Raw genomic sequence first — 25,107 nt, forward strand, 5'->3', positions numbered from 1 at the left:
ATGAAGGTATTATGTAAGGTAACTGTAGGTGTACTATATTTAACTCCAGATGTATGTACCCTGACTATACATGTATTGTCATAATACATAGATATGGAGTTAAGACTCGTAGATCTATATTTATCCATAATTATTTCCCTTCACAATATTTTGGCAGTCGATATTTAGGCTACCATATTATGGTAGCACAATAACCGTCTGCTCGATAGTCTGCCATACAGCTCATGCAGAAGAGTGTCATTTCAACTGGGAGTACTTTGTGAATGTAGATTGACAGGATATTGTTTTATTATTGCTAAATTTCCATAGGGTTGAATATTTGCTTCTGTATCTGAATATGGACAAACATTTATTTGCAAAACTATCCTCCTAACATCTGACAAGCAGGTGGTGGCTTGCTCCAGAATGAAATATTTTACACATCTAAAAGACATTATTTCCAAGGTTTCTTAATTATTTATGTCTTGCCATTCTTAATGAATACTTCCACTAAGGAAACTATTGTAAAATGTCCTGGCTTTCGCAAAGGAAAGTTTCAATTGTATTAAAGATGCAAAGGCAAAGATTATGCTCAACATTTCTTAACTTTATTTATCGCTAACAGACTTCAACATTTACTAAAGCACCTTTCCCATGAAACCTCAGGAATGGAACAGAAAAACTCAGTCAATCAGCAAGTCCCATATAGTTCCATGTCTTCGTCTAAGCCCCTCCTTCTTTGTGTGACAGTGGCCAAAGACTCCAGTTCTTCACTGTTGCTTTGAATTCTCCTTCCCTAGAACAAAAACTGCATATCAATATCTTATCCTACCCAATTATTTTAATATCGAACTCCAAAGCTGATCAAGTGTCAGTTTTTAACACAACAACTGAAAATCAACATTCTATTTAGTCATGAAAAACAAAATATGATAATTATACCATACAGAATTCCTGCCCATGTGTGCTATATGTGTATTGCCCCTAGTCAGCCTGAGATCCAGGAAAGGGAGCGGTCCCTCAGATTGTCAGGTGAGAAAAACCCTGGCCTCTGCTCCCCTAATAGCATTGGAACATTCTGTTACAAATAGAATTTTACTTTCTATGTCAGGACCAGAGGCTTGTTCAAAGCTTGTCCACCATCAATTATGCCATATCTAAGACTGGCTTAAAGTAAAATCTATGAAATATAGAATCTGAGGACCAGGCCACTGTGTTAATTATATCCTCTAGCCTCGCTCCCAGGGATAAAGCTTTGGAAGCCATCTCTTCACGGTTGGAGTCGGCACCAAACCGTGAAATATTAATGCCAGCATCCTGCATGTCCAACGCACCCCCCCACCTGGCTGTGGTTGGAGAGAACACCACCTTGAAGGGCTTTCCTAGGAGGAATTAGGAATTGCCTTTCTCCTGGCGGCCTAAACCTCTCCATCATATTTTTATAGGCCCTAAGGCTTCGGACGGCATACAATTTGGGTGTATTGTCCAAAGCTGAGTATGAAACCACTTCAGAGTTGCATAACATACTCCTGTAAATATGGAATCTCAGCCTGTCCGGATAACTACTCCACCTGTTATGTCTGGAACTTGAACATAGGATACTCTTCTACATGAAACCAAGCACAAAACATGGGTACCTTGTACACAATAGGAAGAGATTCAGTACCCTATTAAAATCCCACAAGGAGGAGTACTATGACTCCAGAAGCAACGACAATCGAATATCCCTCATCAGTTTACTTACCAAGAGGTGTTCACCGATGAAGTATCCATCCATTGGGAAGTGGCACACCGAAATGGCTGAGCTGGTGGGGTGATTGATGAAGGTCCCTGCAAGGGTCCCGGAGAAAAAGATGTGATAGGGGTAGATCGATTGGAAAATTCAGAAAAGTTCCATTAGAACTGGGAACCAAATTTATGATCTTCATATCTTCGCAACCAACACTAGGGTTGCCAACTGTCTCTACACTTGTGCCAACAACCGCATGATTATTGCAAACGGGGGGAGGCATAATCCTGTAGGAAGGTGTCCATCGTCGCTGCTTGTGGATCGGGTTTCCAGCTGAAGTGCTGTTTTACTTGATGACCCAGCCTCGATGCAAAAAGATCCACTATGAATGGCACCCATCTGTTCTCTATTGCTGAGATGACCGCTGGGTCCAGGTTCCAGAGGCTCATGTCTTGCCATTCCCTGGAGCACCAGTCTACTACTCTTTAGTTTTGCCTGGAAGGTATTCCGCCATAACCGACCCATTGTTCACCAAACAGAACATCCAAAAATCTCTGGGCAGGTCTGCTAGGATCATCAATCTCAATCCTACTGAATGCTTGATGTCAAGTAACTGCAGAGATATTGTACATCTTTAACAGGACGCAACATTGAACCTTATCCTTGGTCCAGCCTTGTACGGTGAAGGAGCCGGCCATCAGCTCCAATCAGTTTATATGTAGTTGTTGTTCTTGAGCTGACCATTTTCCTCCTGTATAGGATTCCCCATATTGCGCTCCTAAGCCGGTTTGACTGGATTTGGATTCTATTATGATGTCCGGATACAAACCGAAGATCTCTCTCCCGTTCAATGCCCCTATATGCTCGAGCCACCATCTCATCTCTTCTTTCACCTCTTCTATTAGAGGTACCATCTCTAGGTACTTCAGACCTCTGCATAGATTATAGGCCCTGAGTCTGTACAGGGCCCTGTAATGAAGCAGGCCTGAAAAGTTTTCTTATATTGAGGAGGATAGAAGACTGACTATGCAGTCAATCTATCTCAAGGACGTGGATTGCTTCAAGAACGTTTTGCACAATTCCTGTCAAATATATGCTACCTTCGGCAAGGTAAGGCTCACCATCTTTATCCTGGAGTTGAAAACAAAACCTAGGAACATAGTATGTTGAACCGGAGTTAGAAGGGACTTCTTCTCGTTGATGGCAAACCCCAAGTTCTCCAGCAGGTTTACTGCTATTCAAAGTTGTTTGATAGTCTTCTGGGACATTGATCCATCCGCTATATGCTGTACAGGTGTATGATTAGGAAAAGCCCCATAACACTTAGAAACTTTACAACTTGTTTCAGAACCTTCTTGAAAAACCATGGTGCCAAGAACAGGCTGACTTGAGCCCTCCAACAGAATTGCTGAAATTTGCGGGGGCAAGTAAATGGAGACCATAGGGTACGCATCCTAGTGGTCTTGTCGAGTCATCCAGGCATCGAGCGAGAGCAGGTGTCAGGATTCACCGAGTAGCCACTGTAACTACCTCAAGACTGTTGGTCAGCTCCCTGTCCTGGCCCCGTTCAGCACGATCTAATGTGTGGTTTCCTTGTTCCTCTGGCAGACTGAGAGATTCCAGAGGTAATCCGAGTCATTGAACGAAAGTACTGTTAAGACTGTATATATTTCCCCTCCCTAAGATGGCCGCTCAATGTTCCATTTACTGTATTCGATAGATGCGCCCTCTAGTGGACGTCTGGAAGGCGCGCGCTCCTAACTGCGCACTTCAACTAAGATTCCGTTCGAGAAGCTTGTTCCGGTTGCTGCTCCGCGTCAACAATTCATGACGGGAGAATAACAACAATTATCAAAGGCGTTCTAAGTATCATAGTATTAGAGTTTTCAGAGCCTTTCATGAGAGTAATCCTTGTCGTGCGCTCTCACTGCTCAGAGAGGCACCTTGGTCTGACGAAGTTCCCAGTCGCTGTCTCAGGGCTGTGACAGCTGTCATCCCAATACCCTGTGGTTCTTCAGGAGAAGGCGAGTGTTGAGGAGGATTTGATCAGACACGACGTAGTGGAGTATTCAGCTGAAGAGAAACTTAAACTCTACAAGTAAGGTGTTACATCTTCTCGTCAAATCAGCAAATATCCAAACTGTATTGCTTCCACTCGCATTTCCCCGCAGGACATTCCCCCTTGCGCTTCTCCTTGCCTTTCCTTCCCCTTGTACCTTCCTTTATCCTTTTTGCGTGCTTCAGAGATTCTGTGAACTTTGTTGGCACCTTTGACCAGAGGATATCTTGCACAGAACCCCCAAGACAAAGCCTGACGAAGAACTTCCCAGGTACAATTCAGGTTGATAGAGAGAGTGAGTGCGAGTGTAGAAATAATCTGGGTAGAAACACTAATGTTCGTATATGTCTTCACTGCAGGAAGTTCAGTCAGATAACATTCCTAAATATAGAAGAGAGGCAAATACCTGGGCAGAAACTGGTAGGACAAGTTTCTTTTATCATTTACGAAAAGTCAGCACAGTATAAGAAGGTTGTGGTATATTCTCTCTCTTTTCCCCTTCTTTGTATTAGGCACCTACAGAAATGGCAGCGTGAGGAATAGCAGTCACTAGAAGTAGGGTGCCAGTCGAAGTACAGGTATTCTCTTCTCTGTCCACTTCCCCTTCCCCTACTGCTGGTGGACTTGCTCTTGAAGCGAGGGTACCGGTGGAGGGGTGATCGGGACATTCGTCAGTACTGCCTCTGCGAAGCGTTGGAGCACCTGGATGTCGTGACAGTTGGAAGTGCCCACGTATTTTACCTTCGCCCGGGCAGTATGGCTGAGGGGATGGACTTGAAGGAATTAGGCGCAATCTTAGTAGGGATTCAGAGAGATTTGGGAGCCGTTCGAGATGAAAACCAAAGTTTAAGGTCAGAGTTAGTGGCTTCCCGTCAAGAGGCTAGGTTGTTAGCACAAAAGGTAGATGGGTTCGTTATGGGGAATCCTGTACAGAGTTCAACGGTACCAGTCACTAGTGGTGCCGCTGTGGATCCAAAGTCTGTAGCTCAGGTAATTCATTCGGTATCCCCGTTGATCCCATTGGCAACTCCTGAAAGGTTTTCGGGAGATCCTCAAAAGGCTCAATATTTTTTGACCCAATGTTCCCTTCATTTCATGTGCCGACCCACATTGTTCCCAGACGCCCAATCTCGAGTAGCATTTATCCTGTCATATTTAAGTGGAGATGCTGCCAATTGGGCCATGCCTTTAGTTAGTGAGGATGATCCTTTGCTTAGTGATTTCACTAAATTCAAGGCTGAGTTTCTTAGAATTTTTGATCGGAGAAGGATATCTCAGGCCACCGATAACGAATTATTGGAGCTGCGTCAAGGATCTAAAGATTTGATTACTTACCTCACACAGTTTAATAAACTGATTTTGGAGACTAGCTGGCCAGAAGAAAAGAGAGCTGCCTTGTTTTATCGGGGTTTAAGAGATGAAATCAAGGACACCCTGGCTCAGATTCCCAATCGACCCACCGGGTTGCCTGCTTTGGTAGATTTGGTTTTGGAATTGGATTTTCGGAACTCAGAGCGCAAAGGTGAGAAGAAGAAAGATTGGAAGATAAATTTCCCGCGCTTTGACAGAGCGAAGAGCGAAAAAGGACCCGGAGGGAATTCAGAGTCGGAACCCATGCAAATTGGGACAGTTCGAGGCCCTTTAAGCAACGAAGAAAAAGAACAACGGAGACAAAAGAAGTTATGTTTGTATTGTGGTACTGCCGGCCATTTTGTAAAAGATTGTTTGAAGCGTCCCAAGACTCCGTTTAAGGGAAACGAGGTGAACCGCCAGTAGCCGGGGTCGCTCTGGTGGTAAAAGAAGATAAGACGACTCCAAAGTCCCATTTGATTTTAAATACGCTGCAGACCATGACTCCTCATGTAATCCTTCATGTAACCATGCAATTCCGTGAACATCAGATTGGTGGAGTGGCCATTATGCTCGATTCCGGTGCTACTGGAAACTTCTGTGATATCCGCTATGCTAAACAGATGGGAATTAAGGCAATCGCAAAAAATCATCCCGAACCTGTACGTGCCGTAGATGGGACCAATTTGACCTCCGGACCAATTACTAGTCATACCGAAGAATTGGAAATTACTCAGGGAGAGGGACATCGAGAAGTGTTGCAGTTCAATTTAATCGATGCCCCCCAATTTGAACTGATCCTGGGACTGCCCTGGTTAACCCTCCACAACCCGACTATAGATTGGGAAAACCGGACAGTCAGTCTGCATTCAGAGTTTTGCCAGTCCCACTGTTATGGTACTAAGAATATTGAGAAGGAACCTACGCCCTCCATGTTGTTGTCGTTTGGCGGACAGTCCATTGGAGCGATAGTGACGGAAGAAATTCCTCCGGAGTACCGAGATCTCAAGACGGTGTTCAGTGAACAGGAAGCTGAAGTATTGCCTCCCCACCGTGCTTATGATTGCACCATCGACTTGGAACCGGGAGCCGCTCTTCCTTGTAGTCGAATTTATGCGTTGACTGAAGCTGAAAATGTGCATTTAAAAGCATACCTGGATCGTTATCTGGCGAATGGATTTATCCGGCCATCGCAGTCCCCAGTTTCTTCACCTCTGTTCTTCATACCGAAGAAGCAAGAAGGTAGTCTCAGAACTTGCATAGACTATCGTGCTTTAAATCAGGTCACCACAAAAAATAGGTATCCATTGCCGTTGATTTCTGTTCTTTTGGATCAGATTAAAGAAGCACAAATTTTCACCAAACTGGATTTACGAGGAGCGTATCACTTGGTTCGAATGAAAGAAGGGCATGAGTGGAAGACCGCCTTTCGAACCAAGTTTGGTCTTTTCGAGTATTGTGTCATGCCATTCGGTCTTTGTAATGCTCCTGCAGTGTTTCAACACTTTATCAACGACATAATGAGCGAATTAATGGATAAGATCGCCATCATCTACCTGGATGATATTTTGATTTACTCGCAGAATCCTCAGGAACACACCCAACATGTACGTTTGGTCCTAGAACGATTGCAAGCAAACCAGCTATTTGTTAAATTGGAAAAGTGTGTTTTTCATGTGTCACAAGTGGAATTTTTGGGATTCGTTATTTCACCTCAAGGAGTGACCATGGACCCAGGAAAAGTGCAAGCAGTGGAAGATTGGCCAGCCCCCAAGAATGTGAAAGAAATTCAAAGATTTCTGGGGTTTGCCAATTTCTATCGGCGATTTATTCAAGGATTTTCACAATTGATAACTCCCATCACAGGTCTCTTGAAGAAAGGAGTAAAGTTTGAGTGGACAGATGAGTCAAACTCCGCTTTCTTGAATCTGAAGAAACAATTCACCTCGGCCCCCATCTTACTGCATGCGGATCCTGCCGAACCGTTTTACGTGGAAGCTGATGCTTCAGATCAGGCCATCGGTGGAGTTCTCTCTCAACGCCATCCAAAGACTGGACAGTTGCATCCTGTGGCGTACCGCTCCAGAAAATTGAACGCTGCTGAAATAAATTATACCATCACAGAGAAAGAGCTATTGGCAGTAAAGGATGCTTTTGAGAACTGGAGGCACTATCTGTTGGGGGCACGACACACAGTCACCGTCTATTCTGATCACAAGAATCTGCAGTTTTTGAAGACGGCTAAGACCTTGACTCCTCGTCAGTTGCGCTGGTCCCTTTACTTTGCTGACTTCGACTTCGTGATTACATACCGACCTGGCCCCAAGAACGGGAAAGCAGATGCGCTGTCTCGATTACAGACCGAAGAATCTGAGCACATCGTAGAAGCGAAACCAATCATTCCAGAGACAAAGATCGTGGGGGCGCTTACATTGGACAATTTCAAAGATGAGGTCCGTAAGAGTTTAACCTCAGAAGAAATTCAACAGTGGGTGCTACTAGGAGAAGAGCGTCAGTGTCGACAGCAGTTACCATATGTCAACGAAGCCTTATACCTTCCAACCCTTGAGCTTCAGGAGAAGGCTTTGCGAAACTGTCATGACCATCCTCTAGCCGGTCACAAAGGAATAGCCAAGACTCAAGAATTGGTGCAACGTTATTTTTGGTGGCCTGGAATGTCCGATCAGATCAAAAAGTATGTTCAGTCTTGCGAGTCTTGTGCTCGGAGTAAACCCACTAGACAGGCTCCCCAAGGCTTGTTACAGCCTTTGCCCACTCCCCCTTCTCCTTGGCATACCATCTCCTTAGATCTCATCGTAGACCTACCATTGAGCAAGGGATTTGATACCATCTTGGTGGTGGTAGATACATTCACGAAGATGAGTCATTTCGTCCCGTTGTCAGGAATTCCCACGGCAGTCCAATTAGCTAGAGTATTCAGCGAAAATATTGTCAAAATTCATGGTATCCCTAAGATAGTGGTCTCAGACCGAGGTCCCCAATTTATTTCCCACTTCTGGAAGGCCTTCCTAAAGGGAATGGGGATAGAGGGGAGACTGTCCACTAGTTACCACCCAGAATCCGATGGGCAGACAGAGAGGACCAATCAAGAATTAGAACAGTACTTGAGGTTATTCCTATTGGAGCAGGGTGGGGAATGGTCCGAAAAGTTGTGGATGGCTGAGTTCGCTTGCAATAATGCGAAGAGTGCATCTACTGGTTACTCTCCGTTTTATTTGAACCTTGGTAGACATGCTAACTTTATGGTGTTACAAGAGGAGTTAGATGTCCCCGCAGCCAAGAGGGCCCTTTTAGATCTGAGTTCTTTGCATCAATCAGCTAAAAAGAATCTAGAGAAAGCTAAGGCGTCCTATAAAAAGTTTGCAGATTCACATAGGAAAAAGCCCCCACAGTATCAAGCAGGAGATCAGGTGTGGTTGTCCACTAAAAATTTACATTTGAAGGGAAACAGAAAGTTCCAACCCAGATTTGTGGGTCCCTATACTATCGAAAAGGTGTTAGGACCAGTTACTGTAAGACTGAAACTCCCGGCCAAGATAGGTGTACATCCAGTTTTCCATGTATCCTTGCTAAAAAAGGTTCAATCGCCTATACGGCTTACAAATCCTCCAGATCCACTTAATGTTCAAGGGCATCCTGAATATGAGGTTAAGGATATTTTAGATTCTAAGTATGTAAAAGGGAAATTGAAGTATTTAGTGGATTGGAAAGGGTTTGGCCCAGAAGAAAGGTCTTGGGAACCGGTTAGCAACCTTCACGCTCCACAACTGTTGAAACGTTTTCACTCCAGATTTCCACACAAACCAGGACCGATGAATCGGTCCTTGAGAGGGGGTACTGTCAGGATTCACCGAGTAGCCACTGTAACTACCTCAAGACTGTTGGTCAGCTCCCTGTCCTGGCCCCGTTCAGCACGATCTAATGTGTGGTTTCCTTGTTCCTCTGGCAGACTGAGAGATTCCAGAGGTAATCCGAGTCATTGAACGAAAGTACTGTTAAGACTGTATATATTTCCCCTCCCTAAGATGGCCGCTCAATGTTCCATTTACTGTATTCGATAGATGCGCCCTCTAGTGGACGTCTGGAAGGCGCGCGCTCCTAACTGCGCACTTCAACTAAGATTCCGTTCGAGAAGCTTGTTCCGGTTGCTGCTCCGCGTCAACAATTCATGACGGGAGAATAACAACAATTATCAAAGGCGTTCTAAGTATCATAGTATTAGAGTTTTCAGAGCCTTTCATGAGAGTAATCCTTGTCGTGCGCTCTCACTGCTCAGAGAGGCACCTTGGTCTGACGAAGTTCCCAGTCGCTGTCTCAGGGCTGTGACAGCTGTCATCCCAATACCCTGTGGTTCTTCAGGAGAAGGCGAGTGTTGAGGAGGATTTGATCAGACACGACGTAGTGGAGTATTCAGCTGAAGAGAAACTTAAACTCTACAAGTAAGGTGTTACATCTTCTCGTCAAATCAGCAAATATCCAAACTGTATTGCTTCCACTCGCATTTCCCCGCAGGACATTCCCCCTTGCGCTTCTCCTTGCCTTTCCTTCCCCTTGTACCTTCCTTTATCCTTTTTGCGTGCTTCAGAGATTCTGTGAACTTTGTTGGCACCTTTGACCAGAGGATATCTTGCACAGAACCCCCAAGACAAAGCCTGACGAAGAACTTCCCAGGTACAATTCAGGTTGATAGAGAGAGTGAGTGCGAGTGTAGAAATAATCTGGGTAGAAACACTAATGTTCGTATATGTCTTCACTGCAGGAAGTTCAGTCAGATAACATTCCTAAATATAGAAGAGAGGCAAATACCTGGGCAGAAACTGGTAGGACAAGTTTCTTTTATCATTTACGAAAAGTCAGCACAGTATAAGAAGGTTGTGGTATATTCTCTCTCTTTTCCCCTTCTTTGTATTAGGCACCTACAGAAATGGCAGCGTGAGGAATAGCAGTCACTAGAAGTAGGGTGCCAGTCGAAGTACAGGTATTCTCTTCTCTGTCCACTTCCCCTTCCCCTACTGCTGGTGGACTTGCTCTTGAAGCGAGGGTACCGGTGGAGGGGTGATCGGGACATTCGTCAGTACTGCCTCTGCGAAGCGTTGGAGCACCTGGATGTCGTGACAGCAGGTCTTTCAGGAGATGAATGCCCTACATTTTGAAGTGGCAATAAATCAACTACTCGTTGAATTATCAAAGGATTATAATCAGTCTCTGACTCACATCTCTCTCTTGTCTACCAGATAGAAGTTGCGCAGGAAATCAAAGGAATGGATTTTGGTCGGAGAGATCACACCTTTCACTAAAAGGCCTGACACCACCTGGTCTATGAGGATAGCGTCTCTTTCTAAGAGTAAAAGAGGCCACGGGCAGCAAGGCTGAAACAGGGTACTATAGACTGCTATGTGGAATCGCTGTATCATCTGCAGGACCCATATGTCTGAGGTCACAGCCCTCCAGTTGTGAAGGAAGAGTGCCAAGCAACCCCCCACCCCTTGTTGGGAAGAAGGGAGAACTCTCATCTGAATTAGTTTAATGGATTTGTTCCAGTGGACAGTGTGACTTCTGAAATTCTCTGGATGGAAAAAATACGCCAAACCTGATTGGGTCATGATCTCTTTGCAGGGCTTGAGAGAGGAAGCGACCGGTTGAGCAGCACCCCCTACCATGCTGGCCCCAGCCAAAACCTTAGGGTTGAATAACGTCTTCATAGAGGCCTGCTCCTTTTCAAAGGATGTAAATACGGACACGAATTAAATACGCTCTTCAATTAACTGGCCACCAAACATCCCTCCTTGCGGTATTTGCCCGCTTCAGAAATCTCCACATCTCTTAATTTAGGATCCGCCTTTATGAGGTGAGAATGACGGGGCTCAATAGATAGGGCACAATAGCGTTCCCCGAAAAAGGTTGGCCCTCTGCGCCCCCCTCAATAGTTTACCCATCAGAATGAGGGAGCCAGATTGTTTAGCCTCCTTGGCTATGTCAAAGATTTTTGTGAGCAAGGCTGGATTGTCCATACGGGGCATGGGGCATTTCCCCAGGAGGCTGGAAGGGTGAGGGACGGTTTTGTTAGTGGGGTCAGTTTTGTAGCATTGTAGCACTTTTAATAGCACTACAAATTTCCTGTATATACAGTAGTTTTTGGGTAACAATAAAAGTATCAAGATAACTCTGGTGATTAATATACCTTCTGGAGAGAGATAGAAGTTTTGTCTAGTGGCAGTTTTGACTCATCTAAGGTAGTGCAGAGGGTTAATATGCCTGCTGCACAGAACATGTACCATGCAGATCAAAGAGCAGTATTTTCTGTGCAAAGCTCAGTGGATTATGGCTTTTGTCACAGAGATTCTTTTGCTACTGTGCAGTGTATAACTTACAATTGTAATATAGCACAGTGAGCTATGAACTGCCATCAAAGAGCTGCATGCAAACTGCATGGTACAGATTAGGAAGTTATGGTTTTTTCCCAGTCTTTCATTATCCCGATGTTGCTAAAAAAGGTTTGTTTGGCTAAAATACATTCTATGCCAGGACTGGAGGCGATGATTATGCCTTCTCTCTTCACTTTATTCAACAGCAGCCAATATTAACAAGAAACAAACTACTACACGAACCCTTGGGAAAACTGTAGTATAAATACATTTATTACATTGAGATGAACAAGAAAATGGGCCTTCGAAGTGAGAGGTAATGTCAAATATCAGATTGGATGTACATCCGCGTGAGCATGAAGGAAGATTAGTGCAAATCTTTAAACAGACGTCAGACCAAAGAACAGTTAAATATCTACTGTTGACAATCAGACCTTAAAAAAAGAGCCATCAACTTTACAGTATCTCTATTGCCAGGTCCAAATCGAATAACCTATATGTAAACATGTAAACAGGGGTCCACCTTGCATGATGTAACAGAAAACGTTGGCATGTGATATAGAGACGGGACTACACTAGCGTTAAAAAAACTTCCCAATAATATCAGTAAAATTTGCATTATGGTAAATTGAAGGTCGGTTGAAATATACCCCACAACTACTGGCAAACTTTTTATTTCTAAAACAATTGTACACGTGTTAAGTTATGTGATCAGTAAAACCAAAGGAAGATATCTTCTTAACTGATGGCAGGGAAAGTGAAAATCTCAAAGAATTTGGGAAGAATGTAGAAGCCAACGATTTAATCTGTAAAAAGATGATGTCATTCTTTTTGCTACCCACTATTGGCTGCACCTCAGAGCCCACCAATGACAGCTCCAAATACTGTCTATCTGTGCAGGCTCCTCCCTGTCCAGGCCACCAGTGCTAACTATTCACCCTGCTCGAGAGTCGGTGCTAGATCACCAGTACCACTGCCCACAAGTGTCAACCCCTCACACTGCTCTCGTGTGTGCATCACATCTGCCCAAGAGGCTTGTTCTTTGTTTAGGTTTTTGTTTAAGTTACGTTTTCCAGTTGCTTATTCCCAGTGCTAATGAAAGCGAAATAACTATATCACATCTCCACCATGAAAGAGATGAATGTATGACGTTACAACGCATACATTTATAACGCATGTCTTTACAACGCAGTTTTTATACCGCAAGATCCTTTACAACGTATTCTTTTACATCGCATGCCATTACATCGCATTTTTAGAAACTACCTTTACAACGGATTCCATTACATCACATTATACCATTATAACACATACCATTACAACGCATACCATTACATCCCATTTAAGGTAAACGTTGGATAGTGTAGGGGTAAAAATTACTATTCTAACTCCAGTGAGTACAACAGTAGGGTAAGTGTCGGATAGTGTAAGGGTACTATGCGTTGTAATGGTATGCGTTGTACTAACTTGCGATATAATGCCTGCGTTGTAGTGACATGCGTTGTAATGACATGCGTTGTAGTGACATGCGATGTAATGGCTGCATTGTAATGACATGCGATGTAAAGGATGTTGCGATGTAAGGACTGCATTGAAAAGGTAGTGCGATGTAATGACTGCGTTGTAAAGGTTGTTTCCCAAAAGAGATGAGTAACAAAAGTGATGTACACATGTTTATGCTTAATTGTTAAGTAAACTGTACTCTTGATGAAATGTGCATAATTGGAAACTCAATAAAAAATTGTAAAGTGAAAAGTGAAAAGAACAAACTGCTGTGGAGGTTGATGGGGGGAGTTTAACCTTAATAAGTCCCTGCCCTCATCATTGAGCAAATTAAAACAAAACTCTGATGGATGGAATGCTTGAATGTATCTCAGTCACTGGTTATTATATGGTTGCATCAGGTCTTTAAGTAAGATAATATAAACTGGGAGTGGGGTGCCCCAAAAGGGCATGGGCTTATAATTAAGGGTGTGGCTTTAACACATAAGCTAAATATCTGTGCTGAGCATATAGTGCTGCTTGAGTGGTATTTCGCTGCCTCTTTCTGTTGTTGCATCCAGATACAATACAGCATCTGACATTACACTTAAAACAAGCCAGGACTATTGGCTTGGTCTATGGTTGTTAGTTGCATAGGATAAATAAGTAGCAGCAATGAATTTGTTACATATAATGTTGAAACTGCTTCAATTCTGAAATGATGAGATCTAAAATAACTATACCGAGTCTCTTTGAAGTAACTTTAAAGCCAAGTGAAGGGTGGTACTGCTGCAGAGTTGAGCTTTTTTTCACTTTGAGGGTGAGGATAAATATAGAGAGTCCGAGAGGGACCAGTCTCAGAACCTGGTTTTTAGACCTGCCACCGGCCCACTTAAAGCCTTGGGCTGCATGCTGTGTTCCCCATGGCCCATGCTAAGGGCATGATTTAGACTTTGGAGTACGGAATATCATTCCGCTGTCACAGAGGAATTGATATATCAGTCAGGCTGTTGGAATATCCTCCTCCATATTCAAATGTGTGATGAAGGACGGTCGTCCGTCATATTGGAGTAGGGTACATCACCTGGTATTCAGTACTCTGTTGGTTTCCCAGTCCACTGTCAACAGATACCACTCCATAAATGTTGGTAGGCCGTCAGTAGCGGCCCGCCCCCTGCCAAAGTGGCGGGGTGGGCCGGGCCGGGGGAGAAAGGTGGGGCGGAGGGACAAAAATAAATAAATTAAAAAACCTTACCTTAACGCTGCCGCCATTTCCTGCTGCATCGCGCTCTTCCTGATTCTGGGCACAGGCTCCCAGAATGCACTGCGGCCAATCCTGACGCTGCATGAAAGCAGCTTCGGGATTGGGTTGAGCATCGGCAACTTGAGCTCCCAGGCAGACTGGGAGCCTGTACCTGTTCTCTCCAGCCCCAGTAACGCAGATGGGGCTGGAGAGAACTTCACTGCGCATGAGGGTTTGGCCAGCCTGAGACGGCCGGTCAAACACCTCATGTGCAGTGAAGGGAGTGCCCACCCCTCCCCACTAGCAGTGTCATCCCCTGGACCAGCCCTCAAAACTCGTCAGTGTCCTGGGGCGGGTCCAGGGGACTAAAATAAAACAGGTTTAAAACCCATTTTATTGTCGCAGCGCTCCTCCGCTCTAATGGAGCAGCCGCTGCTGTATGGCGTACATCCGTCCACTATATTTACAGTTGTCTGCCTTCAGAGTGGGATGGGCGAACATCATGATGGAGTAGAACAATGTCAGACATGTTTTCAGACTGCGGATGCATCCGTTGGCACACTCAGCTATTCAATATCCACTTATCTGTTTATTTATTTACTCAGGTTCAATGATCCATCAAGATGATACAAAGAAACAAATATAATGTATACAACCATTTTTTTTAAACATACAATCTTTATAATTATGCCTTCAACAAAGCTATACTAATTTCATTTACAATGCACACAAATAATCCTTACAATGCAGACACCCTTCCACCATGGTGCAAGGGTGCCTGCATTGGCACTGGACAGCACATTGTGCGCCAGCACAGGTAAAAGACAGGAATGCACAGTATAATGTTAAGTATGCCACGTTTCTGCCCTTACCCTATCACGCAGCACAGTGCTGCAAGGTTTTGATAAATGTGTCCCTTTGTTTCCTCACAATCATATGCTTCTTGACAACAGCAATTACTGTCTCCTGCATTCCCAATCTCTGATTCATCATCCACCACACAATGCTTCTAATCAGGCTCATCACAAAGCAAACCAAGTGTCATACTCGTCATCTATGCAGCACAGCTCTTTTCAAATTTGGAACTACTTTCACTACAAACAATACCAACCCCTCTTTTGCACAGAACAACACGTCCCTTATGTTAAATCTTACTATCTTCCAGCTTTGCTGATTTACACAATACCCCAAGGAGCCTTAAAGACACTGAAAACTAGATATCACCTTTCATCATCTTTACACTATTTCTTACCCTTGCTGTCTGTCCACTCTCATGATAAACCTTGTGACAATCCTCTGCACATATTGTTTTGTTCTTGACAACATCCTGAGACCAGTGTACAACTTTAGAGTGGCTCATCCACCCTGGCATCACTTTGGAATAGGGTGTTCTATCTCTCATTACACTAAATGGACTATACCGTGTTTTTTAATTAAGTTACCCTATGCGGCCACAATGTTGTTTGACATTCTGCCTACCAATTCAAGTTGCATTAGATCGCAATATGAGCAGTATCATATCAGTAACAGAACATCGGAAACACAAATATGGCGTGGAGAGAATATTGTGTCACAAATATTGAGGACAAGAATATTTAGAAGGTAAGTGCAAATAGGTAAGTATACATTTACTATTCTTAACTCCAGATCTATGTACTTTGAAGATATACATACCGTCAAGGTACATATATGTGGAGTTATATAGTGTCAAACTTTACTGAGAGGGCGCACGGCAAGATGGCCGCACCTATGTGAGGGTCCGCCGGACCGAGCTAAAATCCGCTTAATATCTGCTACATCCAGCGTCTGCTACAGCATTTAATGGTGGTACCGAGTGTCCCGCACTCTGTGGAGTAGAATTGAGCCGTTCTCGAGTGGCTGTGGCCTCCGGATTCGTGCGCAGGAGTCCCGACTGTCTGACGGTAACGGACACCGCATGGTGGCTGGCGCGGCCTGCGGCGACCGGAGCACACTGGGAGCCTGGTGGACTAAGAGCGGCCCTCGTGGGGCGGGGCTGCACGTTGAACAGCGGTGATTGTCGGAGCAGGGGACTGCACACGGCGATACTGTGGACGTCTGCCCGGGATTCCAGGAAGGCATCGGCTACCAGCGGGGGTCTCCGACTCTGCCTGAGCTGGCTGCGGTGAGTGGGGCTGTGGCCTAGGCTGCGGAGGTGGCGTACGGACTCGCTGGACCCGGCTGTGCGCTCTGAGGCAGGCGAGGGTAGGGGGGCCCGGAGAGATTGATTGAGCTAGCGGACCCTGGAGGGTATAGTGTGCAGGCGGGCAGCGGGACTCGTGACTTGGATCGCTCCCGGAAAGTATTGGAGAGTCTGGATCAGCTTGGGCCTGTTGCCGACTGCCGGGTGGCTGGGGACGGCAGAGATCGAGGAGGCCTGATAGTTACGGCCTTATACAACGTGGATCGGCAGAGGCTCTGCGAGTGGTGACTGCCCCTGGTGATAGGACATACACTGCCCTGGTCTCTGGCCTGAGGCTGCTGGATCGGGTGGAACGACGCTGCGGCCTTAGGAAGAGCTTTATTGCTGAGAGTGCTGCTGGGGATAGGGAGCCAGGCCTGGGTGACGAGCTGTACCCTCTCCCTCTGGACTGATCGTCTGCTGCTGCGGACCCCGGGGATTTGTGGTGTGCTGGTGCACGGGAGCCGCAGGCATTGGCATTTGCTGAGGTACGCTGTCGGGCTACTGGGGTCAGCGTGGTGTGTGACGGCCTGCTCCCATACTGACTTTCCACATCGTGGGAGCGCAGGAGCTTGGGTGAGTGACGTGGATTCCTGAAGCCGGATCATAGCCTGCCGATATATCTGGCGTGCTGGGCCTGGCATTGGCGGTAAGCCATAGTGTGCTTTTGCGGAGCTGCGCTGCTGTGTGTGCTGTTGGGTGCTGCCTGGCCTGGACTTCGGCTGCACCCTTGGGCTCTGCCCTGCACACTCTCGGACCATGCACCAGTGCATATGGAAATGTGGTTGCCATCGCATGTACCTGCACCTTTTACGTGGCGCCTACCGCCTGGGGCTTTGCTGGATCAGGTGACGCGTGACAGTTTGCGAGAGGTGGTTGAGGACTATTTTGTCAGGAATGTGGGGTCAGTGGATTATATGTGTGTTGTATCGGAAGCCTTCAAGGTGACGATACGCGGGGCGTGTATTGGTATGCAGGCTGGCGTACTCAAGTCACTGAGGGGCTCCATGGACAAGTTGGAGCGGGAGATATTGGGTCTGGAACGTCAATATGATCAACAACCGGTGGACTCCCTGTTAGCTGACATACGCTTGAAAGTTTCAGAATATAATGAATTGGTGGAGCAGGAGGTCAAATTTCTATCTAAACGCTCTAGAGCGCGGTACTATGGGGAGGGCAGACGACCGGGGCGCGGGCTTGCAGACAGAATCAAAACCCCGTGGGCCAGACATTGCGGTGTGCAAGAAATTAAGGATGGGGATGGTGTAGTGACTGACGCGGATGGTATATTAAACTGTTTTGTACAATATTATGCACAAATGTATGAGCACAGGGACACGGCGGGTGAAGGCAATATTTGGACGATATAGCGTTAGTTTGGCTCTCGAAGGGGCAACAGGATTTTTTAATGCATCATATAACAGAGGGGGAACTCAGGGAGGCGATTGCGGCTTTGCCTAACGGTAATGTGGAAAATTAGTACGGTTTGGTGAACATTATCTGCGCCATCTTGCCTTTTCCCCTGATGCCACACTTTTGTCGTGCGCGCCCGCCATTTTAGGTGCCTCGATCAGGACCATCCCTTTTGCATGCCACTGGCCCCCGACATAGCCCTTCGCCCTCACCAAGCCTGCACGCTGACCAACCCCCCCTCGCTCGCACATGCTTTTGAGTCATAAACCCCTCTTCAGCGCAGCTCTGCCTCAAAGCCCCATCCTGTTCCCAGCGCGACCCCTCCCTTCATTCTTTTTATAGTCCCCGGCCCTTTGATACAAAACCCCCCCCCCTTTTCCTGTGCCCGTTTGTCTTCCTTGCTCCCAGGCCAACACCTAGCTCTGCCGATACTATTCCTCGCCCCTCTCCGTACAGTAGGAAGCTTCCCTCATCAAAGGACCCCCGAGTTGATCAAAGCCCCCACCCCTCGAGATCCAATCGAACCTCCCACATTCCATGAATCGGCGGAATATCCAGCTGCGCGATAACCATCACCTGTTGTGACCGGGGTGGGGACTTCTACTGTAAATGTGTGTGGGAACGGGCCCGAAGGGGAGATCCCGGGAATGTCTTTCCGTACATCAAAGCATTGCCATGAATATGTAAACTGTCATAAAAGCCATGAAACCTGTATATAAGGGGCCAGGCCTCAGAGGGAAGTTAGAGCACCTCATGACGATACCTGCTGTCTGTTTTGTTGTGTTCTCCTCCGGAGAGAATAAAACCTTGTTTCCTGCTTTCCAGTCTCCAGCGCCTGCCTCTTTATTGATTAATAATTCGTGGGTTACAGAGGCAATACCGCCGGGCAAATATCGATTGTCCCCGACCCTAGGTTTTACAATTGGCGTCCCAAGCGTGGGGCCCATCAGCGACTCGTGGATCCAGTGGGAGAGGTCCCGACGACAGAGTGAACGACTGCAACGATCGGGAGAGCTCTTGCCCAATAGACCCTCGTCTGGCAGCCGATCATCCGAACTTCACTAGTTCCGAACAGACCTCTCTCGAGTGATCTACGGTCCTGACTGGGAACCATTAGGAGTGCCGTGAGAAATACGAGAAGAAGAGGACGAACGGGCGCTGGATTCGGAAGACAAGAAACTGTCCATACGGTCCGGGTAAGGTCGTGTAAGCACGACAAACTGCAAAATAATTGATTGATCGTTCGGAAAATACTAGTATTACTCTTTGTTAACTTATTTGGAGATTCACTGTCTGCACGCGGAGAAACAGTAGGCTCTTTCCCTTTTGCAAACAGTGAAGGATAGGTAACGCAGCCGTCGTGCCTATTTTTCTCCCCCACTGATTCTATTATTTATTAACGGTTTTCAGGAGATTCCCTCTCCCACACTGATTAACTGGGTTCTTTGACCCCGAACTACTGTTCACGGATTGTCTTCTGGAGATTCTCTGTCTGCAAACAGGAAATAACAGATTCCTCTTTACGGATAGTGAAAGGGTAGAGGACGCAGACTTTTGCGCCCCTGCTTACTCTCCCCATTGATTATATTCTAGTTATTTATTATTGGTTATTCTTTATTATTGATTGTTCTTTATTATTGGTTGTTCTTTATTATTGGTTGTTCTTTGTTATTGGTTATTCTTTGTTATTGGTTCATGAGGTATTCACTGCCTGCAAACAACGAAGAATAGAAATATTCTGTCTAGTCTTTGCACACAGTGATAAGATAGGCAGTGCTGACTTTTTGTCCCTCGTTGCGAGCCGTCATGTCTGTCTTCTCCCCACTGATTGATAATTGGTTCAGCCCGGACCGTTTATTAGAGGTGGATCATCTAGCTCCGCTGGAAGGTACCCCTAATAAGGACATGTTCATAAACTATGGATTAGTCACCATAGCCTATAATAAATTGTGGCACAGGTATACCAAGGAAAGTCAAGACAAACAGTGGCCACTGGTAGGATCCTTCGACCTTGATAAAATAGAAACGTTAGAAATAGCCCTTCGTAATAATAAGACAACGCCTATTATGCTCGACAGTCTCGGTATGTGGCGAAAAGAGGCAATGCAACGACAGAAAAAAGACGAGGACAGAGCAGGTAGAGAAACATATCAACAGGACAACCCCTGGACACCACGACCCGAAGGTTATCCCCCGACACTACGCACAGGACGGCCAGACTTAGGGCCAGACCAATGTGCTTTTTGTAGATATGTCGGACACTGGAAAGCCCAATGCCCGACTCTACTGAGCGTGAGTAGGGGCAGAGGGCCGATAGGAGTAACAGGCCGACAGAAAGGGAAAAGGCGCGAGACAAAGAAGAATCAGACTCACATGGACAGACCAGATAGAACCACCACGTTCGATTATGCCCGATGGCACAGATTTCGCCAGAACAATTTCAGCGACATGTTCGAGTTTTCCTAGGTCGGACAATGTAAAGACGGGAACCCAGCCTAGCTCTAAATTAACAGACGGAAAAAGATAATTATGGCCAATAACTGTTTTTATGCTTGTCTTTGGATCTTGTATGTCATACTTTTACTGTCTCCCCGTCTGAGTTTGTGTGTACGTAATGTATGAATCTGCGTCATCCCTCTGCACGTGCTTCCGTGTTACATAAACTCTGTTAACAGAAATTTTAGCCTGAAACAACCTGGAAAGAAAGGAATGGGAAACGAAATCAGTAAGCCACTGATGAACACAAACTTTTATTTTAACATAACAAGCAAGAAACAATAACGCTAGAAACAAGAACGGTAAACTGTAGAAAATGAAAGTCAACAGAACATTCGCCCCCCCCACATTCTGGAACCTTCCAAAGTAGGGCAGGGTTACGGCTACGCCCAACCGGCGGCAACCCATATAAGGCGGGCCCCGCTGCCAACACTCGGTCAGGAAATCTTAACATATGGGGGAGCCGGAGGAGAGGCAGGGGCCAGCGGAGTCCGGCCGCAGCGGCCCTGGGTAGCTGCAGGCAGTCCCGCCACATGCCTCCCTGGCCCAGCCACAGCGGCCCTGGATAGTTGCAGGCAGTCCCGCCACATGTCCCCCCCCCCGGTCCGACCACCCATGGCCAGGGACCGGGGCCAGCTGGATCCGGCTGCAGCCGATAACCTAAGGAAGCCCGGCCCAGAGAAGGACGAGACACCTCTTCCTTTTCTCCTCCGTTGTGGCAGCAGCAACACGCCGGGCGCCACTTCTGTTATGAACCATGGCCGCGGCAACTCTGGACGGCGGGATGTCCTGTTCGTACCTCCATGGAATTTAGTCCAAGTTGGGCTGGGAGGGAGAGGCGACGCGGACGAGCCTCTCCCACCTCCATAGATAGGAGGTCTCCCAGCCCCCGGCCCAACGCCGAACTCCCCCAGCCAGGCGGCGGTGCCAATACCTGCGTAGCACCGAACATACCATGGTGGCGCCCCAGTACTTGCGCAGCACCGAACATGCAACGGTGCCCATATTTTCGGAGCACCGAATATGCAATGACTGCACCGATACTTGCGCAGCACCGAATGTGAGCCGCAGGTGGCCATACCTCCGTAGCACTGGGCATGGGCCTTGTGGAGCACAGGGTGTGGAGAGACCATCGTGCATGCCCATGAAAGAGAACGGCCTGGAGTGCACCGGGAGAAGGAGACGGCGCGAACGAGTCTCCCTCGCCCCCCAAGTGGGGGCATCACAGCTGCACCCCAGCCGAACATCCCGCTTCCACGACACAGAGTTCCGTTCCCTATTTTGTCCTCAGGAAGGTCTCTTCCACTCTTGCAGACTCGACGAGAGGGGACTACTGCAGGGCCTCAAAATGGCGTCTGGGTCCGCTAGAAGGCGGGCCTCGGCCGCTAGAGTAACTTTGAACGGCAATGTAACTCGGTCGCTTGCCCACCGGAGCACGAGCTCCCACCTCCGACAGCATCTCCACAGCCTTGAAGAGTCTACGAAGGTCCCCGACGGAGCCCTCGGCCCCTGCAGGCTTCCGGTAAGGGACAACTGCCTTGATCACCAGCGAAATAAACATGACATTGCCACTCCTTCTGTTAGCATGAATTCTAGAACTGCCGAAAAGGACTCTGGTCCAACCGCCGGTTGTAGGAAACTTTTTCCTGATGCTACTTCCGGACTGACCCGGCCCCGGCCAAATGGCGCCGGTATCAATAGGAACTTACGAACACCTCGTGGTGTTTCTTTTTGCTAAATAAAAAAACTTGATGTTCTGAGACATGTATATGATCCTTTGTACACTTGACGAGAAAGGAGGAGAGTTCACTCGACGAACATGTAAAAGGACCCCGTTAAAAATGTTGATTACAAATGTACGATGTATTATATTTTTATAGCTGATGTATAACCTCGCTTATGACGCACGCACACGGTATGCATATAAGAAATCTGATTGCCACTAGTCTGACTATTATGAAATAAAATGCCCCCGATCCCCCAACCACTTGATAGAATGTTTTTATTGCTGCAAAACAACACCCCCACTGTACGCACTTTAGCCATTGCCGTGTCCGGCCAAATACGATTGCACCCTCATAAATCCACGTGCTGAAATGATTTTGCAAAATAAAGGTTTTCGAAATTATGAACGGGTACTGCATGCTTTATTTAAAAATGTGGGATCGGCGGGAGAGTTCTTTTCTGTGCACCCTACTCTGCTCTCTCTTTAAGGTTATTAGAAGATGGTTGCCCAGCCCCGGAGGAAGGATCGGATCTACGACACGATACTCTGCCTTCAAGGTACGCGACTGACTCATGAACTCTCGCGTGGAGAAAGACCTCGACTTCTGAGGATGGGTAAAACGAAACGGTATAAATGATGGAATGTAAAAGAAGGGTAAAATAAAACGATGTAAATGTTATAAAGTACGACGCTCAAAGGTATTAGGGAACAGAGCTGACCAAAGAACTGAAGAACCTTAGAACGTCACAGCATTGAAGGAGATCTAAGGACCCCGATAGTGAGATACATCTACGAACTAGATACCTCGCACTAGGTACCTCTGGTTTCCTTTTTACGTTTCCCTGCACACGACCTATAAGGACACACTGGCCCCCCCCCCCCGACTCCAGAAACCATACCCCAGGGATTCTACCCCGAGGAGGAAAGACGAGTATGAGGTAAGTAAAGGACTCTCGAATACATGCATTTGATATGCGCGAATGTTGTCCCCCTCCATTCCCCTCTTTTCCCTCCCTCTACAGGTTACATCAGGGGCTGCAACCGAGGTATGGCGAGGATCTGAAGCCTCGCCCCGTCCGATACGCGAAGCGGACCAACGCTGCAAGGTGGCGCCTAAGCACGCCCACAAACTACTCACGTAGCTAACGAGCCCATAAATTTAGTATGATCTGATGAAAAATGATCACCCTTAACCCATGCTGCACGAATGAACCCATGTCACGTATGTTCGAAACTATGAGAGAATGTGTGTGTGTGACTGAAGCGTTGACTCAACTGGTCGAAGGACCAAGAATGCAAGAAAATGCGACACAGTGGTACCCTTTTTTCCTCTTTCTCAAAGCATGTCCCCTCTACCCTGTCTAATGCTCGTCCGCCTCAAACTGCATGCTTTCAAGATTCTAACGCAGACCCGTAAATGCCCTTTGCTGTGTAATGCATTAAATAGCCTTTCTTAAATACACTGCCACTTTCCATGTCGCACGTGTACTATTTAGCCTGCTGTTGCTCTCTCTCTCTCTCTCTCTCTCTCTCTCTCTCTCTCTCTCTCTCTCTCTCTCTCTCTCTCCTTCACACTCCCACTCTTCCGAGCGATTAGCTCCGAAATTGGCGTACTGCCACCCCTAGCGCACCACCCAATTGGCTCCAAATACCGCCAGTATTTGCACAAAACTTGTCTGTAATAAAATCACCATGAGACCGTGTCACTACCTCTCCTTTCTGCTAAATTGACGAAACCAAGAATTGACCATAAGGGAAAGGACAGGTAAGACGACTGAGGTTCCCTAATCTGACCCGTAATAAGGGAACTACATGTCAGCGGCTCCCCTGATGGAATAGAGTGCCCCAGATAACGCGACCTTCCCCGTTCTGAATTGTTGCAATCCCCAAACCGTAAAGGTAATCGAAACCTTCCCATCTTCCCAGGACGCACCCAGTTTTGTATCAGCTGCCCTAGATGAGATTTTTACTGTCCCTCACCCCCGGTTGTAAGAGATGGGTCAATTTACGACTAACGCAGGCCAGCCATTGTTCCTAGGAATAATTTGTTGATGAGCGAACTACAGAGTTGGGAATTCGAAAAATATCACTGAACGCTTACCAACCGAACTGTGGCCTTCTGCTAAATAATGCCCTCATAACACAAAGCAAGATGATAGTCCCTCACTGCAGTTTTCTATGCCCCTAGTTGTTCTTCCCATGAGACCCCCGTCTTTTCTAATTTAGTAATCAGGCCGTGAGAGGCTGCATAGGAACCAGAATGATGTTTTACAAAGTTAAAGACTAGACCTAAGCGAAGAAGACCATTACAATGAACCTTGTTGAAAAGCGAAAATGTTTAGTTAAAAGGCAGGATGCATTGATAAGATGAAAGATGTTTAGCCTATGTTCGTCCCTCAGCGAGATACCTATTAGTACCATGTTGATAGCTCGCAACACCCTTTGTAAATATAAACCCCTAGAGAATGGTATAGCTTTGTCAGGCTTGTATTACGAAGGTGGGTCTCCATCAGATGAACTGTTGTGACTGTAATAAATAGTTGTGAAGGAAAGTCGTAGTAAATCCAGCAGGCCCACCATCGATCATTTATATGTCAGTTGTGAACCCTAATATAATGGACGTTTCTATTCTCATTTACCTGGAGCTGGGAGAGAAATAGACTTATGTGATTACCTTCCTCTGCCAATTCTCTAAAGACTGTCTTTTCGAACTCATTTAAGGGTACGACTGTCGGAGGAAAGAAGGACCGGATGTGGGAGCACGTGGCCTGACTACAGATCTTGGAACACCTGCGACGTTGGCCGAGGCGAGACCGCGACAGAAAGGAGCTGCAGGACGAGGCACTATTTCCGACAAAGTGAGAGGAAAGGGCTAACCTGATGCCCCTGCCTAATGTTCAAATGTGTGCCGAAAGGTACCCGCTCCCTAAACTCGGTCATGAGCCCGCCAACCTGAAATTTTCCGTTCCCCTAGTCTGTTCTCGGTCTGGCCTTTGCTCCATCCCCCTTTTTCTCCGACCTACCCTATGGACTATTTTTACACT

The 25,107-nt window shown here is 46.6% G+C and overlaps 1 long non-coding RNA gene across 1 annotated transcript in view; it reads right to left on the bottom strand.

The window, feature by feature from the left end:
• Positions 1 to 591: 591 nt before the first annotated feature.
• The window catches only part of LOC144761847 (uncharacterized), a 70,615-nt gene continuing 46,099 nt past the window's right edge, over positions 592 to 25,107 (bottom strand). Inside the window, exon 3 of the long non-coding RNA XR_013595917.1 lies at positions 592 to 775. This is a non-coding gene — a long non-coding RNA (uncharacterized LOC144761847). The remainder of the gene's footprint in view (positions 776 to 25,107) is intronic.

The sequence above is a fragment of the Lissotriton helveticus genome, chromosome 6, assembly GCF_964261635.1.
Source record: "Lissotriton helveticus chromosome 6, aLisHel1.1, whole genome shotgun sequence".
Taxonomy (NCBI): domain Eukaryota; kingdom Metazoa; phylum Chordata; class Amphibia; order Caudata; family Salamandridae; genus Lissotriton; species Lissotriton helveticus.